The sequence below is a fragment of the Podarcis vaucheri genome (genome assembly GCF_965113315.1).
Source record: "Podarcis vaucheri genome assembly, chromosome: 5".
NCBI classification, from domain to species: domain Eukaryota; kingdom Metazoa; phylum Chordata; class Lepidosauria; order Squamata; family Lacertidae; genus Podarcis; species Podarcis vaucheri.
Window position 1 is genome coordinate 64,515,955 of NC_138763.1, and position 21,990 is coordinate 64,537,944.

The window sequence follows — 21,990 nt, forward strand, 5'->3', positions numbered from 1 at the left end:
CTACCGCTCTTAACCACTACACCACACTTCATGTCAGGGAGAGAAGTAAACTTATCCTGTTTACTAATAATCAGGATCTGTTGGACTATTTGTATCAAATTACAACTTTTTATGCATTATGGAAGAATCATTATTTTGATAGCCCTGTTAAGGTGCAACTGAATACATCCGGGATATTTTAAATTTGCATCTATGAGGTAAGTTCAAAATTTTACTGATTATACCATATCCTAGTTGTCCTAGTACCTTGAAGGTTATAGCCCTCTGAGGGCCACTTTACCAGCAACAGAGAGTGGGGAGTATAATACTGTTATACTAATGAAGAGATGAGGAATCAGATAGAGGCAAAGCAGTTCTTTGTGACAATTCAAGACAATGAGATGAGTCATGGCAAAGGTTGAGGAGCAGTTTGGAGAGGAGAAGAATCTTAAAATAATGAAGTAACAATTGGGGGGTGGTGTTGCCAAAAACGAAAAAGCTGATTCAAGCATCTAGATGAGAGTTAGTGTGTCATAGAGGCTAAGAGGCTGAACTCTGAAACAATGTTCTCAGTTCAAATCTTACCTCTGCCATGCAAATCACAAGTCATTCTCTCTGTCTTCTCTCACACTCAATCAGCAATATAAGGAATGATACCTTATCACTGTTGTGTTGTAACTAAATAATGCGCGTAAAGTGCTTTGGACACTTGGAAGTATTGTAAAAAAGGTATCACCATCCTTTTATTAGATCTGATAAGAGATGGGGTTATGAGGCAAGGTAAGACTGTAATATGGAGTAGAGTGCATGACTGCAACAAGGAGGAGTAGATTCGTATAGAATAAACTTTAAAGGCTGAAAAGGGGCTGGAACTATTACAATTTAGAAAGACAGTAATGGCTATTGCTGCCACTACAGTGGTCTTCAAAGCAAGGTGCCTGGCAGAAGAAGCAATATCTAAAGGGGAAAAGTTGAATTTTGGTGAGAACAAATAGATGGAGATCAAGAGATGAAAATATAATGGAGGACAATTACTTTCTGGATGAAAGAGGTGCAGTTTCACAAGAAGCAGGAAAAGGGAGCCAGTAAATAAGGGTGGGATTTGGGAAGAAGGGATGTAGGTGCCATGATGGTAGAAGCAACAAGCAGTAGGCAGAAAACAGTACAGGGATGGATAGAATAGAAACTACACAGACTAAGAAAAGATTCTAAGGAGGAAGAAGCTGGGCTTTGTCAGAGCAGCAGAAGTAACAAGATTGAGTGTAGTTAATCAACTAATTTACTAAATATTTGACAATCCTATATTACATGTATATCTCTCTATGAAAGTCTATGTCAGTAGACCAAACTACAATCAGATTTATATTTAAGTTTATTGTCTATCTTCTGTGTCTAACAACTACATCCTGAATGCTGCATCTGAGAGAATGATTGCTCAGGGCACAAACTTCACACATTTTTCAGTTTTCTTGCCAACCACAAAAGGATTTTGCTTTTCGAAATGAATTACCAAAGCTAAAATGGTTCTGCTTCTGACAACTGTCCTAACAAATGGTACTATATGAATTTTCATTTTGTATACTGGACATGATTTAAGACAAGCAGAAAAATATATATGATTAAATCTGACTAGATTTATGCCTAATGTAAAAGGTGCTAGAAAAACTACATAGCGACTGCTGTTTTGTTTGCATTGCCTTGCTTTTCATGACCCCTTTTTGCCTTTTGATCTTCTATCTGCTTCTTGCCCCTCTAACCATCTACTGCTACCTTGGAATTCAACTTTTCACCTGTCTCTGACTCTGTACCCTTTGACCCACATCTTCTTAAGCCAGCGCTTGACCTCCTGTACTCAATTTAATGCCCTGCCAGCTCTTTCCAACCTAAGCCTGAACTCTAGTTGCATCCTGCCTTGGAGCTAAGTCAAGGCTTGACACCACCTGAAATTGCAGTCATCAAGTAATGAACACTTATGTGTGAACTAGCCTGCAAATTTAAAGGCGAGAGACATGTGCAAATAAATTGTAGAAAGAGAACCTACTCTGCATGGATAAAATCACAGAACCAATAAGAGATAATATAACACAGGGTGCAGCATTGTAGTCACTCTTTGGATTCTGCAATGAAGTCATGTTTGTGTATAAGGAAATGATAATAAAAAATTAGTAGCACACATGGAAATGATAGTCTTAAGGTCACAATTTCCTCTTCATATAGCTATTCTTGAAAAAGAAATTATGCCATCTAGTATCACAGATAAATCAATGCTGACTCATTCTTTTCCTTATTTGAATATTATTTTAGAAAGATTCCATCACCATAGTAGTAGTGACCTGCAAGTAATCTTTCTTAATGATTGATGAAGTCAGGCCTACATCTCCTAAAGCCAGCCTACACTATAAATATTTCTAATCTAGAATCAGCTATACAGAATAAGATCCAGAATATTGCAGCATGCCCTTCCATTTCCCCCCTAATGTTTTCCTAATATCTATTTTAAATGTATTATCAAGGTATACAGAATGTGAATTGCTTCTTTTTCCTCATGTATATATGTCACATCAAATCAAATTACAACAAAACAAGGCTCAAATCTGATATTAAGTCATCTGAAAACATAACAAAGAAGAGGAAGAATGCCAAGTAGAAATTTGTGTCCTAGATGCAATCTTACATCTAGTACGTTTTTAACACTTGAAGTTACTGAGGGCAAAATTTCCTCTCTAGTCCTTGAAACATCATTGGCTCGGTGTTACAATGGATGCTGAGTGGATGTTCCTTATAAGGGGAATTTGTGCTTTACTCATGATCTAGATAATGTAAACAGCACAACCATATAATTATTATTTTTCCTTTGCATTGACTGTGCACAAAACTAAACTTGCATTGTACAAAGAAATTATAAACTAAAAACATTGTCTACAACTGTACACAGTAACTCCATTTTGTAATGAAAAAATTCATATCCCTAAAGGAAACTGACGGGTATTACTCTTTGGCCAGGGAGGCAGCTCTGTGTGACAAGCCAATTTTCATGGTTCTAGTTACCCTAAAGGAAAATGAAAGGTCAGAACCGACATAATTTTTAATGGTGGCAGCAGATTAACTGTCTGCAATTTTCCTAGCCAACTAATCAAGGATTAAAAGCTTCTTTTCTGAAAGGGTGTTCTCTCTCTCTCTCTCTCTCTCTCTCTCTCTGACTCTCTGATTTTATGCCCACAAAACACTGTCCTAGTAACTCTGTTGTGGGCACATTTCCCCTCAAAGCAGGGAATGACAATCTGCTTTCAAAAGCCTATATTTTGGAATGAATCCTTGCCAGAAGACATACTATCATCAGGAAGTCCTGCCAGACTATATCTTTTTGTACCTTATAAATGTGAATAAAAATCCCCAGCTAACACGATTATAGCAATGAGACTGAACATTTGGGATATCCCTCAATTTCATTTCTTATCCTTTAAGCCACAAACGAAGGTGTACAAGAACCAGCATTTACTACTGCTCAGTAGCTCTCCAGAATAAGAACTTTCATGCATGCTTGGCAAGGGGCAGCTTGTACAGTGAAGTACCGGTAACTCTGGAGAATTTCTCTTTGCTCACCACAAGGATGAGCAGCAGAGATACCATTTCTGGTTTGTTTTTTAAAAAAAATATATTTATCAGCAACCTTTGCTGCCGCCTGTATTTTAAAGGAGTGACACAATCCTCTTCAGAGTGGTTATAGCTGAAAGACAATTCCCAAGAAACTGACAACCCAATAGTATCCATGGGATGGGGGATCAAGCGGTAGCAGAAGCACAATTTGGGTAGATCTAGGGATAATAAGGAAAGGCTTTGCTGGAAAAGTGGGATTTAAAGAAGAACTTTAAAAATAGTAAAGGTGTAACGGCTCAAGGAAAGGGCCTTGGCACAATGAAACCTACAAGACATAAAAGCAGTGGAAATGAACATAAGGTAAAATAAGTCAGAAACAGGAAAATAGACTTTGACAGTCAGCACCATTTGTAAACCATGGAACATAATGAAATCATCAAAGGGCAGAGAAAAACTATATGTATAGATGGGGAGGGAAACCCAGGGATTTAAGTAGGGCAGGGTTAGTTAACCTGTGCTGCACCAACATCTCAACAGGTGCCCGTTTCAGCTGAAGTATATAAACACCTGGACAGCCAAAGGTTAGCTGTAGAGTGGAGAAAACTAGACATTCCATAAGAGAATTCTGAATGCCTGAACCAAGTGTTTTAGCTTACATTATAAGGTTCACAGTGAGGTGAAAGCCATACAAACAGTGCACAAACAAGGTTGTGTGTCAATAAGAAGGTTATGCTATTAAAACTGGTGGTGGGTAGCTGACATCTGGAAGTTATCCCCAAAAGGGAGTGCAACTGGAAAACACTACCTTTTAGAAAAAATCAATCTTTTACACTAGCTTGCACGCCATCAAGATTACCACTTGTGCATTGAAATTTTATGGTTATGGGTACGCCAGACTAACCAAGTAGCGACATTTTCCATGGCAAGCTGCATGTTAAACAAATATTTTGACCACTGAGAAAAATCCACATGGTTGAAGCACATTTGATCTTAGGCATGATTCATTAATTATATATTAGTCATGTTAATTTGTTGATCAGGCATTGCCCTGGATCAACGAGTCCATTTACTATTGCATTTTTGCAATGTTATCTATTTCCTTAATACACTGTAACATTATTATTTGGAACTAATGCTGCATGTCATTTTTTCATACTATTTAGGTGTACTTAGAATAATATTTGTTCTCATACAATCAGTGTTTGAGTTTACCTATAAAAACTGTAGCCTGAAAGACAATAACTGAATAAAAGATGAAAACCATTTGTTTTAAGATGCAAGAATCTGCAAGAAGCAAAAGGTAAAGGTAAAGGACCCCTAGATGGTTAAGTCCAGTCGATTCAACTTTGTTGTGTGGAGCTCGTCTCCGCCTTCAGTCCGAGGGAACCAGCGTTTGTCTGCAGACAGATTTCCAGGTCATGTGGCCAGCATGACTAAACCACTTCTGGCACACGGAGGACTGTGACAAGTGCCAGAGTGCATGGAAAAGCCATTTACCTTCCCACTGCAGTGGTGCCTATCCATCTACTTGCACCGGTATGCTAGGTTGGCAGAACCTGGGACAGAGCAACGGGAGCTCACCCTGTTGTGCAGATTCAAACTGCTGACTTTGCGATTGGCAAGCCCAAGAGGCTCAGCAGTTTAGACCACAGCGCCACCCTGTATAAATCACTGTACAGTGGTATCTCAGGTTACAGATGTTTCAGGTTACAGACGCTTCAGGTTACAGACTCCACTAACCCAGAAATAGTACCTCGGGTTAAGAACTTTGCTTCAGGATGAGAACAGAAATCGTGGTGCGGTAGCAGCGGGAGGCCCCATTAGCTAAAGTGGTACCTCAGGTTAAGAACAGTTACAGGTTAAGAACAGACCTCCAGAACGAATTAAGTTCTTAACCCGAGGTACCACTGTACATATGGATGCTTATAATAAAGCTACCTGAATATTATTCCAATCTGGTTATTTGTTACCTTGGTAGAGAAATTCAAGGCAAGATTTTCCTGCTAGAAAAGACTAGCAAATCTTGTCTTATGAAAATACTAGCAGCCTTGTATCTGGTGCATGAGAATTCTAAGAAGCAGTGCAGTTTGGGAAGCAGTGCTTGAAATCAGTGTAGTTGTGAAAGAATCAATGCGCAATCTTTATTCAAAATGATGTTAAATATTCTCCCAAGAAACAAAAATCTGCTCCTTGATCTTAGGAACCATAATACAAAACTGGTTATTATATCTTAAGTGCTGTCCAACTGCAAGGTGAGCAAACATGTTCCCAAAATATATAGTACAATATATATTCCCAAAGCCCTCCACCAATACCTACCAAAAATGGATTAAAAGGGCATAAAGCATTCTCAGCAGAAAATTATGATAGTCCTATAAAATGTGATAAATTGTTTTGCGGAAAAAATCATCAGTGATATAAAACTGATTTCATAACTGATGCCACTTAATGTGTACCCATCCTCCAATTTGATATCCAATTCATTCCTATTTGCCATGTAGACATGCGAATTATCTCATACTGCATCATTCCTGCTAAAAGAGAATATTTCTGTTTGCCCACATTAGCGGAATAATTAAAAGCAGAAGCTTAGCAAGTTATGGATTACAGGCAGCACATGCCAAACGTGTATTTAAGAACCAGTGAAAGATGCAGCTTCAGAGGCTGGAAGGGAGAGGAGGAAAGGAATTCTCAAGAGCATCCATGACTTGAATGCCCTCAAGGTCATTTGGTTGAATGAGGTTGCTCTGCAGTCAGATGGCTCAAACAGGTTTAATGCTTTTATATGAAAAGGGATTAGCACAATGCCAAGTTTATGACTATGAGAAGGGAAAGACAGAAAAAACTCAATACATTCTCATAAAAGAATTATAAGATAATTTGATAATTTTTCATACTTTATATAAGTAATATAATGGGGGAAGGGGGAAGAGACATTTACACAATGCGCGTACTGTAATATCGATATGAAGCCAAACAAAATGCAATGAGCTTTGTTGCAGATCCACAGAAACTAAGAAGAATATCACTTCAACGGGCTTTATTAAATTAGTTTCTGAATGTGGCGAAGTGATGCCCATGGGGCAAGACACGATGCTGCACTACATCACTTGAAAAATGGAAAAAAATATTTGCATTCCCTTTCATACATATGAAGAACACTATCTTCATGGACTAGTATAAGATCCTGAATTTTGATGCTGTGGAATGAACAGTGAAGTAATCCACCAGAAAACAATTCTATCAAACTCTATCCATACCACACCCCAAGTATTAGTAAAAAAATACCTCGGCAGGACCTACTATAAGGTGAGGGGGTAGATCTTGAGACAGGGTTTCCAGTAGCCAATCTCTCGTATCTTAGCTCCTGGGACAGCAATATTCAGGTGTCTCAGAATTCCACCCAAAAAGGCATTAGCAGACAGCAACCTTGCCCTGCTTTCATACTGTCATATCCTAGAACATATAAAACCCCTGAGGTCAAGCCTGTTTGTTAGTGTGAACCATTTGCTACTACAACTGGTAATATAAACCATATTTCCCAAGCCTGACTTCAGCTATGTTTCTGCTTCTGTACCTATCTAAATCCCCTGTAACCTGATCATCAGCCAGACTTTGACCATGCCTTCTGCCTCTGGCCTTGCTGCTTGTGACAGAATCAGGCTCCCCCCCCCCCAGCTGTGGCTTGTCCAGCTACAGCCTCAGACCTGACAACCAGGTTGAGCACACCAAAAAGTATACCTCCTATTCTTGTAAACTTTTTTTTTTTGGAGGGGAGGGGTATAATCTGTCTGTGGAATTGCTGTTTGTGATGCAAACTACTAATATATAACTGCACTGAAGATTTACTTCTTTAGCAAAATAAGTAGATAGCAAATAAAGACTATTCTACCACCCAATCTGGTTCTTTGTATGGTAAAACAGGTGCATTCCAATTTGTTTTAATGACTGACATGTATAAATATTGTGTTATTGTTCAATAATTATATGGATATATTTATGGGTAAGACAATGCTGAAGATAAGACTTTAAAAGGATTTACCGTATTTTTCGCTCTATAACACGCACCAGACCATAACACGCACATAGTTTTTAGAGGAGAAAAACAAGAAAAAAATATTCTAAACGAAATAGTGGATATATGATTTTTGTGGTTCATGCTGTGGCCACAGACATGCGATCTGACAGTGAGTTTGGAGTAGCCCAATGCAAAAATCCTCTGCTCACAACTGCAGCAGATCCCCCCACCCACCCACAGGCATTCGCTCCATAACACACACAGACATTTCCCCTTACTTTCTAGGAGGAAAAAAGTGAGTGTTATGGTGCAAAAAATACGGTAGGTAGTTCTTGTACAACAAGCAGGAGCACCTCAGATCTGCAACGTAGGTGGTGTAGATTTCTTCTTTTAAAAAATCTCTATGAAAAGGGTGCTATGATCCCTGTCAGTTTTATTCTGCATAATGTGTGTGTGGGAAGATCAAATTACTTCAAAGTTAGCTTTAAAACATATCCTGCTCTTCTCTAATCTTATTTAATTTCCCCTTTCCTCTCTACACTAAAACAATTCTTACAGTAATGCAAGATTAATCATTATCCTATACAAGTTTTAATTCTATTGTTCTGCTCTTGTGGTGGTTGTGTGTGTGTGTTTTTAATATAGCAAAAATATTGAGTTAATCTCCATTTAAAAACCCCAAACCAAGCAGTTCTTAAGGTGGCGAGGGAGAATGGTGGAAGAGATGTTTTAGAGCAGGCATCCCCAAACTCAGCCCTCCAGATGTTTTGGGACTACAATTCCCATCATCCCTGACCACTGGTCCTGTTAGCTAGGGATGATGGGAGTTATAGTCCCAAAACATCTGGAGGGCTGAGTTTGCCTATGCCTGATTTAGAGCTCCAAATAGTTTAGAGGAAAGGTCTTATGAATTCAGAAATACATTTTGCTGCTAGTGAACTCTAATGACTATTCATAGCCAGGACAGTCTTGTCCAAATAGCATATTACAAGGGTACCACAGGTCATTTCTAATATATCCTTCAAAGGAAAATATAACCAGAAAAGGCTGCGCGCATATATATATATATATCATTACTACTTATGTGTGGAAGAGAGCAAAAAATATGAACTCCCCACTAACATGAGCAGTAAGTAGTTTCCGTGCAGCACTTGACATGACCAGTTCCTCTGGAGACAGGTGGTACTTTAGCAGAATCTGTCTAATCACACATTTTCAAGTCCAGCAGATTAGAAGATTAGCAGAACTGGGCAGGTACCCAGTCATATGATGCTAAACAGGAAAAAACATCATTCTTCCAAAAGCCAATCTGATCCCTAAAGCTGTTTCTTGCTAGTCCCAGATCTCAGCTCTTTCCCAAGTTTAAACGACAAATTTTCCTTCTATATCCTAATGTTGCAACAAAGTACCTTCAGCTATCAAGCTATACAGAAGTCTAGGTGGGGAGCATTTTGTATAAATCAATATTTTGAAAAAGCAGAAGCAGCCTAGAAGACAACTCCATGTTTCAATTAAGGTTCATTGGAGGAGTTCCTACCATTTTTGTGGACTAGTTTGATCCTCTTCTTAGTGGTTTAAACTAAAGAGCTTCTTTAGTGCCATTGACTGCCTAGAGGGATTCAGCATTTTCTTCTTTGAATTGAAGACTCCTACAATATATCGTCATGCATCATGGAAGTTCACATTGGAGAAGGTGGCGTGATGCTGTCAAAACAAACAACCCCCAAAACCTAAGGTGGAATTTCTGTGGGATGCACAGAATTAGTTGTACAGATTTTTTAAAAAAATACTGGTAAATAGATAATTACCTACAATTGATGCATGCACCAGGAAACTATGACACATCAAAGTAATGAATGAGCTTACACACACACAAAAAAAAGCCTCTAGGACAAGACGACTTATTCATTCCTAGAACAATAGAATCCTTTTATTATATCCTCAGTAGGAAGAGGCAAACAAAAAAAAAAGTTACTGTGCAATTCTACCCTTGGAACACTCTCCCAGGGATGCATACTTTACTGATTTCTATGCCAGGTAAAAATGTTTTATTCACATGGGCAACATTAATGATATTGTTAAAGTTATTTAACTTGGGTTTGAGTATGCATTATTCTAAAGTTTGCTGTATTGATAATGTGCATTATTTAATGTTTTTATTGTGTTTTGTTGTACTATAAAGGTAAATGTACCCCTGACCGTTAGGTCCAGTCGCTAACGACTCTGGGGTTGCAGCGCTCATCTTGCTTTACTGGCAGAGGGAGCCGGCATACAGCTTTCGGGTCATGTGGCAAGCATGACCAAGCCGCTTCTGGCGAACCAGAGCTGAACACGGAAATGCTGTTTACCTTCCTGCCAGAGCAGTACCTATTTATCTACTTGCACTTTAACATGCTTTCAAACTGCTAGGTTGGCAGGAGCAGGGACTGAGTAACAGGAGCTCACCCCATAACAGGGATTTGAACCGCCAACCTTCGGATTTGCAAGCCCTAGGCACTGTGGTTTAGACCACAGCGCCACTCGCATCCTTTGATGTATTATACATTCAAAAAAGTCTCAAAGTGATTTGCAATTTGTTGTACTATACACATTGCAAACCACTTTGAGTTTTTTTGATGTATAAAGTGATATGTGAGTCTAATCAAAATCAAATCAAGTAAGCACCATTGAGTTCAATGGGACTTCCAGTTTGTATAAGATTGAGAATGAGAATTGAGCATTGCTATGGTATTAGGATAACTATACCTGGGAAGGTAGCCCATTTAGGAGAAGGAAAATCAAATCCAAACTCTCACTGCCTTGTGCCTATACTGATCCATGGAGTAAACCCCAGGAAAAATCCATACCCGCTGCCTTGTGGGACATCTTCAGGGGAAGAAAAGGCTAAAGGGTAATTATTACACAAATCTGGAGTGGAGTCCCTCAGGAGGTTGGATGGTGTCTTGTATGCCTCCTTCTGACAACTGCTGAAGCCAAGCTGGCACCAAATGTATTGCTCTGCTTTCCTTTGGATCACATCAGCAAGGCTAAGAGAACGGTCTTGCCATTTGGGCAGCCCAGTACTTCCATATACACTGCAGAAGCATGCACCGCAGAGATGTCACTTTGGTTCTGTTAACACAGCATAAACAACATGGGAAGCAGCAATTATGAGTTACCGGTCTCTGCAAACACAGCAGGTACTGTGATTCTCCAGTGGTTTGACTTCACCCCTGGAGGTGCACTCCATTGTCACTTGAGACAGGTAGACACCAACAACACCTGTGGATTGGTTTCAACTTTTTTCAATTTATATTTTGTTGTATTTTGTCATATTTTCAATATCCTACCACCCACAAGAACCAGTTATACAGCTCTTTAGATACTGACTCTTACATTTCAAAGAGGTGAACAAAAAAGTTACCGGTAAGTGTGTGCATCTACAGGCTTTTCATTTAATTTCCTTAAAATATCATAAGATCAATTCTCCTAGATCAGATCAGAGGCCTAGATCTAGTCCAACATCCTGCTTTACATGCTAGTCAACCTTATGTTTATGGGAAACCCACAAGCCAATACATGAATGCAGCAGCACTCTCCCATTGGGGAAGGTCCATGAGTTAGTAGTAAAGCACACATTTCGCATGCAGAAGGTACCTAGGTTCATTCCACAGTATCTCCAAGTAGGGCTGTGAAAAACTTCCAGACTGAAACCCTGGAGAGTCGCTGTCAGTCAGTGTCAACAGTAGTGAGCTAGATGGGACAATGGTCTGACCAGGGGAGATACCTATGCTGCAGCTGTGGTTCCCAACCATTTATTATTCAGAGGTCTGCTGCCTCTGATCCTGGAGACAGAATAAGACATCACAACTAGTCATGGGTATAGCCAAGAGTGGGTGGTGGGTGGCATCTGCCCCCCAGGTCAAGTAAAACAATAGAAATACTTAACCAACTGACCAATCACATCAGTCCTGCCCCCCCCCCAACAAAAATCCTAGCCAAGCCCCTTGCAACTAGTAGTGATTGATAGGCAGAATATCTCTTGAGGAAAAGGTTCTTTTGTGTGAAGTAATTGACTAAAGTGAAGGCACAAACCATAAACCATGCAGGTTAAGTTTGTAACAGTCTGACTAATCTAAGTAAATCTTCAGGAGGCACGACTGCGAATCATAACCTATAATATACTCACAGCCATACTGGGTAGGGCAATTATAACGCATATTATGGGGCTTTTTAATATAAAAAACAATCTTTCATATTCCATTTCTATCCAATTCTCATACCTTTCCATTAAGCACATATTTCAGTTTAATCTTTACCCCCAAGAGCCATTACATATTAGACTGCATATGGCAGCTATTAACCTGAACTGAAGTTCTTCAACTCGAAATGTGACTACATTGCTCCTTCTAATTTAGTAGAATTTGCAAACGTGGAAGCCTCTCTTTCAGTACCACAAGCCTAACACCATAAAGAAGACAAAAGCTTTCCCTATGCAACTTTAGTAGCATCTTCCCTTTCTATCTAAAAAGGATTTATGGATCCTGTTTTAAGTCACTAAGCTTCCTTTTTAGGTGTGATATATACCTTTTTAAAGTCTCCCCGGATTTCTACATTTTACACATTAACCAGGATGACTATATTTAAAACTCTCAGTCCTTCTATCTGAAACTTCAATTTTTGAGTCAGAATACATTAAGAAGTATCTCAGTCAGCTAGCCCAGATATCTTAGCTGGGAAGGACATCTGCAAGGCACAGCAGCGAGTCAGAGTAATCAACAGAAATCATGTCAGAATAGACAAGAGTCAACCCAAGAGGTTATTTCACAGAAACCATGTGACTGCTGGCAAAGCAGGAACAAAAAATGGGATGGGTGTCATGGCTAGAGCCCAAGAAGAAATAAATAAGGCCATAAGAATGCTGAATACAATAGTCTGTTATCCAACACTGCAGTTCTGATGGCAAAAGGGACTTCCAAATACCTCAAGGACTGCTTCTTCCCATATGAACTGACCCTCACCCTGCGATCATCATCTGAGGTCCTTCTTTATGTGCTTGCTGCATGAGAGTTCCAGAGGCTGGCAACAGAAGAATGGGCCTTTTCTGTGGTGGCTCCCCATTTGTGGAGTGTTTTTCCCAAGGAGGCTCACCTTTTGTCTCTGTTACATATCTTTAGGTACCAGGCAAAAACATTCCTGTTCTCCCAGGCTGTTGGCTAATTTAACAATCTGTGGCCTTTTAAACTGTGATGGGGGTTATTGTTTTTGTTTAATAATTATTATTACTATGTAATGTATTCTAGTGATCCCCAGATGAAGGGCAACATAGAAATGGAAGAAATAAATAAAATAAAATATGTGCAATAGAACTTCCTTGCTCTCTCCTATTGTCATGGGCTGGCTCAGTCATATGGGATCCTCATAACAGAGGGTCCTGGTTGTGCGTGGGACCCAAGACCTCACCTGATAGGGTTAAAATGGGCAGAGGAGAAAGTCCTGATCCCTGGGATCACACCAGGCGATTTTAGCCAATAGCCAGTGGATGGCGTAATTCCAGGGGCTTTAAAAACAGCAGTGTGATACAAGGAGGGGCACTTGCTTCGCACTGTTGAACACCCTCCCTAGTTTAGGCAGAGTCGCTTGGCCTTGCTTTGGTTTGGATCGCCTGTTTTGGAACAGGGGCTGGGTAGGAATTTTTCCATTTGGCAGATCGGCTTTAGCCACTTGGTTTTTGCCAACCCCTTAGCAAATCATCACAACTTGTAAGGTGGCGGTTAGGCATTGGCTCAGTTGGATTCTGAGGAGGGGAGGTGCAGCCATCACCTGCTCCTCCTGGAACTGGGTATTCTGTTAAAGGAATCTGGGGGTCCTGGATCTTGTTTGAAGTCCGCTTGAGGGGCTAGGGCCATGCCAGGGCCACAGGAACCCCGGGGTGAGCTTAGGTTGGTCCTCATCGACCTAGCTCCCTCGTTTGGTTTACCCCATTTGACGATCACCCTGAGAGGTGGAGCCAGTTATAGTGGGGAGTCAACGCCTAAGCCAATACCGCTCACGTGATTGTATTTCAATAAAGTTGTGGCCAAAACTTTTGCCCAAAAACTTAAACTAATATAAGTGTCCGTGTGTATTTATTTTGGGGGTGGGTCTTGGGGCCTCGAGACACAGACTGACTTGGACAGCCCATGACACCTGTCTCCTTCATCCTCTCACATGCCCTCATGATTGGCCCCAAGGGGTTGGGGGGACCTCCCCCCCACAGAGCAGATTTGGGAAGACGAGAAGACATAGAAGTCCCATTGCACCAGCAGAACCCCACTGGTGTAGGACTGAATAAAACTCAATGAGGCTTACAATGCAATTCTATACATGTCTACTCAGAAATAAATCTCATTTAGTTTAATGGTACTCTTCAGTCTGTATAGGGTTGCAGCCTAAGTGAAAGAGCCATAGCAGAAATGCCTACTAATGGCCCAGGAGGATGACGACAGAGAGAGCATACAGCAGAATAGCTCAGAATTACACTACTAGTGCTATAGAAGTAGTAGCCCACATAATTAAATATTGTTGTTGTTGTTTAGTCGTGTCCGACTCTTCATGATCCCATGGACCAGAGCACGCCAGGCACTCCTGTCTTCCACTGCCTCCCGCAGTTTGGCCAAACTCATGCTGGTAGCTTCGAGAACACTATCCAACCACCTCGTCCTCTGTCGTCCCCTTATCCTTGTGCCCTCAATAATTAAATAATAATTAAATAGAACAGATTAATTGCTTTCCATATTATATGAAAATAAAGAAAACCATATCCTTTCAGCATTCACAATTGCTTTCCTTGATATTCCACAATTGTGAAATACCTGAATGGCTTCAAGGAAGCAACATTTGCCACAGAATAGATATCCTACTATGGGGGTCACCAACATGGTATTGAAGGGCACATATACCCTTGCATAGGCTTTCTTCCCATCCGCTTGCTGAAAGTAGGCTTGATAGAAACATTCAGCTATAGCCAACAGATCCGGCTTGGGTTGTGCTTGGCTGCAGTACGTGTTGTAGCGCTGGCATTAGTTTCTCCAATATGCCAATACACTCACAGACCACAAAACGTTGTCACCCTTGCACTACTATGCTAAGTTAAGCTGATGTCTGAAACCATACAGCAATACAGTATTGCAACAGGGAGAATGGGTGGGACTTGATGTCGCTACTGCCTTTAATTCTGTATTCCAGGGGAAAATAATAATACTTTTTAATTTTAGCACAAACACTGCTCAAGATAAGATTAAAAGAGTTCAGTTGAATTTCTGGGAGGGTTTGGGGGATACAGTTCTATATGCTCTACAACTTTGATTTTTAAAAATGCTTTTACTGCATTTCTTGGTTGTACATGACAGAGTTAATCCAAAATGTACCCCACTGGGCAAAATAAAACCATGCTAGATGTTTTTGTATCCCCATTGGCTTTCACTTGATTAAAGGAACTGCTTCATTATAGGAGCAAAGTAGAACAATTCCCTATGGGATCGAAGGACAATTTTCTAAGTGCAGCACCATGCAAGTATAAGAAAGGTACAATACCATTTTCTACATACACAGCCATCAAAATTGGATTTTATTAATATTTTGATGAGATTTAGAATGATTGGCTTATCTAGAAAAGATTCCGAATGCAGGAGACTCCTAATATTTTTTCCTCTATTTTCCCCAAGGCTAGGGTATAAAGCTTTGAAATTTCTTTCTGCTACCAATGACATATTATTACATTATATCTACTACAGATGTGCTAAACAGACATGAATATCACAAGCAATGATTCAAATTATTAGATTACTTAGGTAATTTGATTGTGTAGGCAGTGGCATCACTAAGATGACATTCAGGTACTTTGGAGTTTCTACTTCATCATGCCGAATTGGGCCTTGGAGCTGTATTTCTCGAAACAGGCAGCCCCCATTCAATATGCGTGTGACCGTGTATATGTGAATTGTGCCAAACCTGGAAGGGACCTAGAAACATCACAAAGATGTCACTGAAATGTCACCCAAAGGGCGGGGCAGGGAGGGCGGGGGCAGAACAGGGTCTTTGCAGCCTTTTTCAATGGGTTTTGATTATACAGGATTGCACCGGCATGCACGGTGCATCAGAACTGCTGACAAAATTCTCAGGTAAATGACTATGTTCTAAAAATACAGAATTAATGGAGCTTCAAGTAAGTTAGCTTTGATCTTACCTTTAAAGCTTTATTTGTGTGCCTGGCACATACATCTGGACAAGGACATAGGATCATATAAGTAACATTTGCCATGATGTTCTGCAAAGCAAAAATGTTAGCTTACTTAGGATTAATTAATTGCTTTGTAAAGACTGCAAGTAACATGAGCATATACCACATTTTAAACATCCTTTAGTAACTAGAGGGGCCCTTCTTATTGTAAGCTATATCTAAATGTAGTACTTTGTGCAGATGTCCACCAATATCCTATAATAGGTAAATACCAGTGTCTTAGAATATTTTGTATTAAGCGCCAGAATTTAGTACAATACAGTCGTACCTTGGAAGTCGAATGGAATGTGTTCCAGAAGTCCGTTCGACTTCCAAAACATTCAGAAATCAAAGCATGGCTTCTGATTGGCTGCAGTAAGTTCCTGCAGCCAATCAGAAGCCCTGTTGGACGTTCGGCCTCCAAAAATAGTTCGCAAACCGGAACAGTCACTTCCAGGTTTGCGATGTTCGGGAGTCAAAATGTTCGAGTACTAAGCTGTTTGAAAACCAGTTAAGGCATTCTGTTATATGCCAGAAAGTTAATTCTCCTTCGAAGCCAACCTCTTATCCTACAATAATTTATTTCTATGTTTCAGCCAAATACTTAGCCCTCTTAATGATTTCCTTTAAAAAAGTTGTTTAAAATCTTGTGTATATATGTTCCCATATTAGATATGTATGTCTGAATGTAAACAATTGTGTTTCAGCTTTAGAAACTGTCCAAATAGCAAAGTCTCTTTTACATATGTGGGATGTTTATGATTATAATGCAATTATGGCACAAAAGAGACATTGCCCCTAGAGATGGGTTGCTGAAGACTGCTACAGTTATCAGTTGAGAAGAGATCTTCAGTGAATTCAGTCTTTCCTTTGACTGGTAGAGTAAAGACATTGCTTCAGACAACTTGGTTTATATTAAAGCACAGCTGGTAATCAGTAAATGTGTGTGTAATTTCATTTTTACATTTTTGTGTTTATACACTACATTGTAAACAACATTGTTACAGAAGATGACACAGCAGATGGGAAGAATGTCATCTAACAAACTGTCCTGAAAGACTAGTGTTCTTTATCGTTCATTCAAACAGACTTCTCATTGTGAGCTTCTCCCCAAAGGATTTAGAAGTTACCATTCATTTGGAGGAACTTGGTGAAATTGACGTTTCACTGGTGATCTCTTGTTGGTACTCTTTGCTATTTAGCAATTTTGTACATGACTGAAAATTTATATTGGTACGGTACAGGTACTATTTGGATGTAACAGGGTCCCTTTATTTGTTAAAAGGTTATGAAATAAAAGGGATCCAATAATAAAGTTAGGAATATATATTATTACTATAGAAGTAAAAACAGATAAACTCAGATTAGCTATTCATAAATGTATCATGGATGCTTTAGCTGAGATTCCTGCATTGCAGGGCGTTGGACTAGATGACCTTTGGGGGTCCTTCCAGCTCTACAACTCTATGATTCTATGGCTAGGAAACAACTGCTCTGAGATTCAACAGAACTAGGGTGTCAGGGGATGATTAGCTGCTTGTGCTTAAAATTGTGCCCCTTCAGAGTTTGTGCGGCCCCACAAACCTCTGTGTGTGACAGAGCTCCTCAGACATGTCTGCTCTAGTCACTAGTAGAGTCTGACAGTGGCTGCCTGCGGAAGCGCTTCCAGCAAAGAAGTTCCTTAACGGAAACGCGTCTCCTGGACTCACGACGTGGCAGCTTCCGGCGAAGCATGGGTCTCCCTGCAGTTGCTTCTGACACCTCCCCGCTATTTTCGCTGGAAGTGTCTCTCACCCCTTTCTCTCCCCTGCTGTTTCCTGCCTGGGCTGCTGCGTCTCTCTCAGCATTACTGAGATCCTCCTCCAGAGACCCCTCGCTCCCCCTCCTTGTCCCTGCTTTAGCTGCTGACTCTCTCCCAGTCTCTGGGAGCCCTACCACCTCCCTTTCCTCTGATGTCAGTTCCCTGACATCCACCTCCCCTCCAGGGCCCCCTTCTCCCCCGCCCCTACTCTCTCCTCTGGGCGGTGAGGAGCTGAAACCCCGAAAAGAATCCTCTTCATCTTCAGACGTCTCGAACATTTCCCTCCATCGGTCTTCGTTCCGACTCGCTGAATCCTCCTCCACCTCGGAATCAGAGAACCCCTCCAACTCTTCTTCTTCGTCGGTGGTGGCGAAGTATTCCCTCCGGAACCTCGCCACTGGCTGGGGTTTACGAGGGAATCTCTGATGAAAAGTTTCAATCAAAACCTCGTCATCTACATCCTCTGCCCTGACCCACGTGTTTTCCGACTCCGGCTCCCCTTCCCACATTACCAAATACTCTACTTGCTCTCCCTTCCACCTGGAATCGAGAATCTCCGCTACATGGTAGCTGTGTTCTTTTTCCTCCATAGCTGGTCCCCTATTGACCCTCCCCTCTCTGTCCCCTATATACGGTGACAGCAACGATCTGTGGAACACTGGGTGCAACTTCATGTGGTTCGGTAACCGGAGTCTGAAAGCCACTGGGTTGACCTGTTGCGTGACTTCAAATGGGCCCAGTCTTTTGGGTCTTAACTTCTTACAACCTCCCTTAAATGGTAACCCTTGGGTGGACAACCACACCTGGTCCCCCACCCTAATGCTTTCCCCTTCCCTTCTGGTTTTGTCTGCCTGCCTCTTATATTCCTCCTTCGCCCTGTTTAAATTAAGTTGGAGCTGGCGATGGATCGCTTCCATTTCTTCAACGAACTGTTCTGCGGCTGGAACGCTCCAGTTCTCCCCCTCCCCCCCTGGGAAGGCTCGGGGATGACACCCGTGATTAGCCAAAAAAGGGCTCATCCCCGTGGACACGTTCTCTGCATTGTTGTAGGCAAATTCTGCCAACGCCAGCTTCTCCACCCAATCATTCACATAACACCTCAAATATTGCTGGAGGACACCATTAGCTCTTTCCGCCTGCCCGTTGGTTTCTGGATGACGGGCAGTAGAGAAATTCACCTCTACATGCAATAAGCTCATGAGCTTCCTCCAGAACCTGGAAGTAAATTGTTTCCCTCGGTCAGAAACCACCCTCAAGGGGGCGCCATGCAGCCTAAACACATTTTCCACAAACAATTTAGCGGTTTCTTCCGCTGTGACCGCATGTGAGCAGGCTATAAAGTGGGCCATCTTGGTTAACAGGTCTACCACAACCATAATGGCTGTTTTCCCTTTGGACCTGGGCAGATCAGTCATGAAATCTATTGCCACTGCCTCCCATGGCCTTTCCGGCGTGGGTAGTGGTTCTAATAAACCTGCCGGTGCCCGCCTCTCCCCCTTGGCTCGTTGGCATCGGTCACACCCTCTCACATATTCCCGCACATCTTCCCTGACCTTGGGCCACCAGAATTCCCTGGTAACCAGCCACATGGTTTTGTGTTGCCCAAAATGCCCTGCTGTGGGGCTATCGTGCAGTTGCTTGAGTACCTTTTCCCTCAATTCCCCTTCAGGTATGTATAACGCTCCCTTGTAGTACAACGCCCCATTTCTCTCCTCAAAACCCCCGGGTTTGTCTCCCTCCCTCCTGAGACCCCTGAGTTTGTCCTGGGCGTATTCATCCTGCACCGTTCCCTCTACCAGTTCCCTTTGCCCCACCAATGCCGCCCCACACACCCAGCGGTCCTCGGGAATGACATGGGTCTCTTCGGGTGCCCCCTCTCCCTCCAAATATTCAGGTTTGCGTGAGAGAGCGTCCGCCCTAACGTTCTCCGGGCCTGGTACGTAACAAATCTCAAAGTTAAATTTGGAGAACTCCTGGGCCCATCTCAACTGCCGTTGGTTGAGCACTCGCGCAGTTCTCCAATACTCTAGATTCTTATGGTCCGTGCACACTTGCACCTTCTGTTGTGCACCAATTAGTAGGTGCCTCCATCTCCGGAAGGCCTCATGAATCGCAAGAAGTTCCCGGTCGTACACCGTGTAGTTCCTCTCAGATTTGTTCAGCTTTCGCGAAAAGAAGGCACACGGTCGCCACTCTGACCCCTCCTTCCCCGGCTGCAGAAGAAGCACCGCCCCTATGGCTCTGTCAGAAGCGTCTGTTTCGACCCTCAGCTTTTTTTGTAAATCCACATGTAGAAGTTGTTCATCAGAGGCGAAGGCCCTTTTCAGTTCCTCAAACGCTCGCTCCGCCTCCCCCGTCCAAACAAACTTCTTTTTGCTGCTGAGACAGTCCGTGATGGGCGCCGTCAGGTGGGCGAAGTTTCGGATGAATTTACGATAAAAGTTTCCAAACCCTAGGAACCTCTGCACATCCTTCTTGGTCTTGGGTGTTTTCCATTCCAGCACCGCTTGAACCTTGCCGGGGTCCATGGCCAACCCCTTGTCTGACAAGCGGTACCCCAGGAATTCCACCTCCTTGGTATGAAACTGACACTTCTCCAGTTTCACCCACAGTCTGTTGGCTTGCAGCCTGCTCAACACTTCTCTGACGTCTCTCACATGTTGCTCCTCATTCTCCGAATACACCAACACGTCATCTAAGAAGGCCACGCAATTCTTGTAGAGCAAAGGCCCCAGTACGTGGTTCATGAAGGCTTGAAAACACGCGGAGCCTGTTTGTAATCCAAAAGGCATAACGAGGTATTCAAATGCCCCCAAAGGGGTGAACATGGTGGTCTTCCATTCATCCCCTTTCCTTATACGTATCAGGTTGTACGCCCCCCCTTAGGTCCAGCTTTGTAAAAATCTTTCCTTTTCGCACCCTGGTCAAAATATCATCAATCCTGGGCATAGGAAAAGCCGCCGGCTCTGTCACTGCATTTAGGCGCCGAAAGTCACATACCAGCCTAGGCTTGTCCGTGTTTTTTTTATCCACAAAAAACACTGGGCTACCCCCCGCTGCCTTGGACTCTCTGATGAAGCCTCTCTTCAGGTTCTTGTCAATGAACGCTCGCAACTCCTGCATTTCCCTGTCTGACATGGCATACAACTTGCCTACAGGAAGCTGTGCTCCAGGGAGTAAATTGATCTGGCAATCAAAGGGCCTATGCGGGGGTAGTTGGTCAGCTTCCTTCTCGCTGAACACGTCGCTGAGATCAGCATACTGTGGTGGCACCTTCCCCTTCTCCATTACTTCAGTCCCTGCCAGGGTGGCTTGGGCCCCTGCTGACCCCTTTTCCCCCCTGCAGTGTTCTAAGCAATGTGCGGAACCGAAGGAAACCACTCTTTGATGCCAGCCCACCAGCGGATCATGTAGGGCTAGCCAGCTCATTCCCAAAATAATGGGAGCGCCTCCCAAGGTGGCCACATTAAACGCTATCAGTTCTGTGTGCCTTGCCACCCTCATTATCATTGGGACGGTCTGCAAACTGACTCCTCCTCCCAACAGTTCCCTGCCATCGATCGTGGTCACCTGCAGGGGGTTGCTTAAAGGGATAGTCTGTATCTGGTGTTCAGCAGCAAACTCCTTGCTCATAAAATTGCAGGAGCTGCCTGAGTCCAACAGCGCCTTTATTTTTAGGGGGTGTCCATTTTGCAGCTCTAGCGACACTTCAATCACTATAGCAGGTCGAGGAGCTTCTGGCACGGGCACTTTCACTGCTCTTTGGCCTGGCTGCAGTGCCCTGACGGTGGCAACCAGGCGTTGGCTTTTACCTGCTCCGTTTCTCCCTGCTCTCCCCCCTCAACAGCTCCCACCATCCCTTGCCATTCCTTCCTCTGGGGGCAGACTCTGGCAAAGTGGCCTGGCTGTTGGCAGAGATAGCATTTCCGGGCTCCCTTTCCCTCCTTCTTCGCCCCCTCACTGGGCTTTGAAACTGCGCGCGCGCGGGCTGTTCCGATTTCCATCGGCTCTGCCGGCGGGAAAGCTGGCTCAGGAATGTCTGGAATGCGTAACTCCTTCCAACGTTCCCCTCTCCCTTCCCGCCTCTCCAAGGCTCTTGCCTCCTGGCGCGCTCCAATGGTCAGCGCAGATTTGGTCAGCTGATCCATAGACACCGCCCTGGGGCTCCTGGCCAGCTCGTCTTTCACAGCTGAAGAAAGACCTTCTTCAAATAGCATCTGAATGGGTGCTGCCGATAAATCCCACCCCAATCTGTGAATCAGCATGGTAAATTCAGTCCAGTACTCACGGACAGATCTGCTTCCCTGCTTGCAAGCCATTAGCTGTCTGCGCACCACCCCTTCCTCAATATCGCTG

The 21,990-nt window shown here is 42.7% G+C and overlaps 1 pseudogene across 3 annotated transcripts in view; it reads right to left on the bottom strand.

Moving 5' to 3' along the window:
- LOC309533502 (heparan sulfate glucosamine 3-O-sulfotransferase 1 pseudogene) overlaps nt 1-21,990 on the bottom strand; it is an 87,938-nt pseudogene that overhangs the window by 46,732 nt on the left and 19,216 nt on the right. The window contains exon 2 of one of the 3 annotated variants that reach the window (XR_014224709.1): nt 15,801-15,881. The exons of the other annotated variants lie outside the window; for them this stretch is intronic. The product of XR_014224709.1 is annotated as a heparan sulfate glucosamine 3-O-sulfotransferase 1 pseudogene (transcript). The remainder of the gene's footprint in view (nt 1-15,800; nt 15,882-21,990) is intronic. 3 annotated transcript variants of the gene reach the window in all.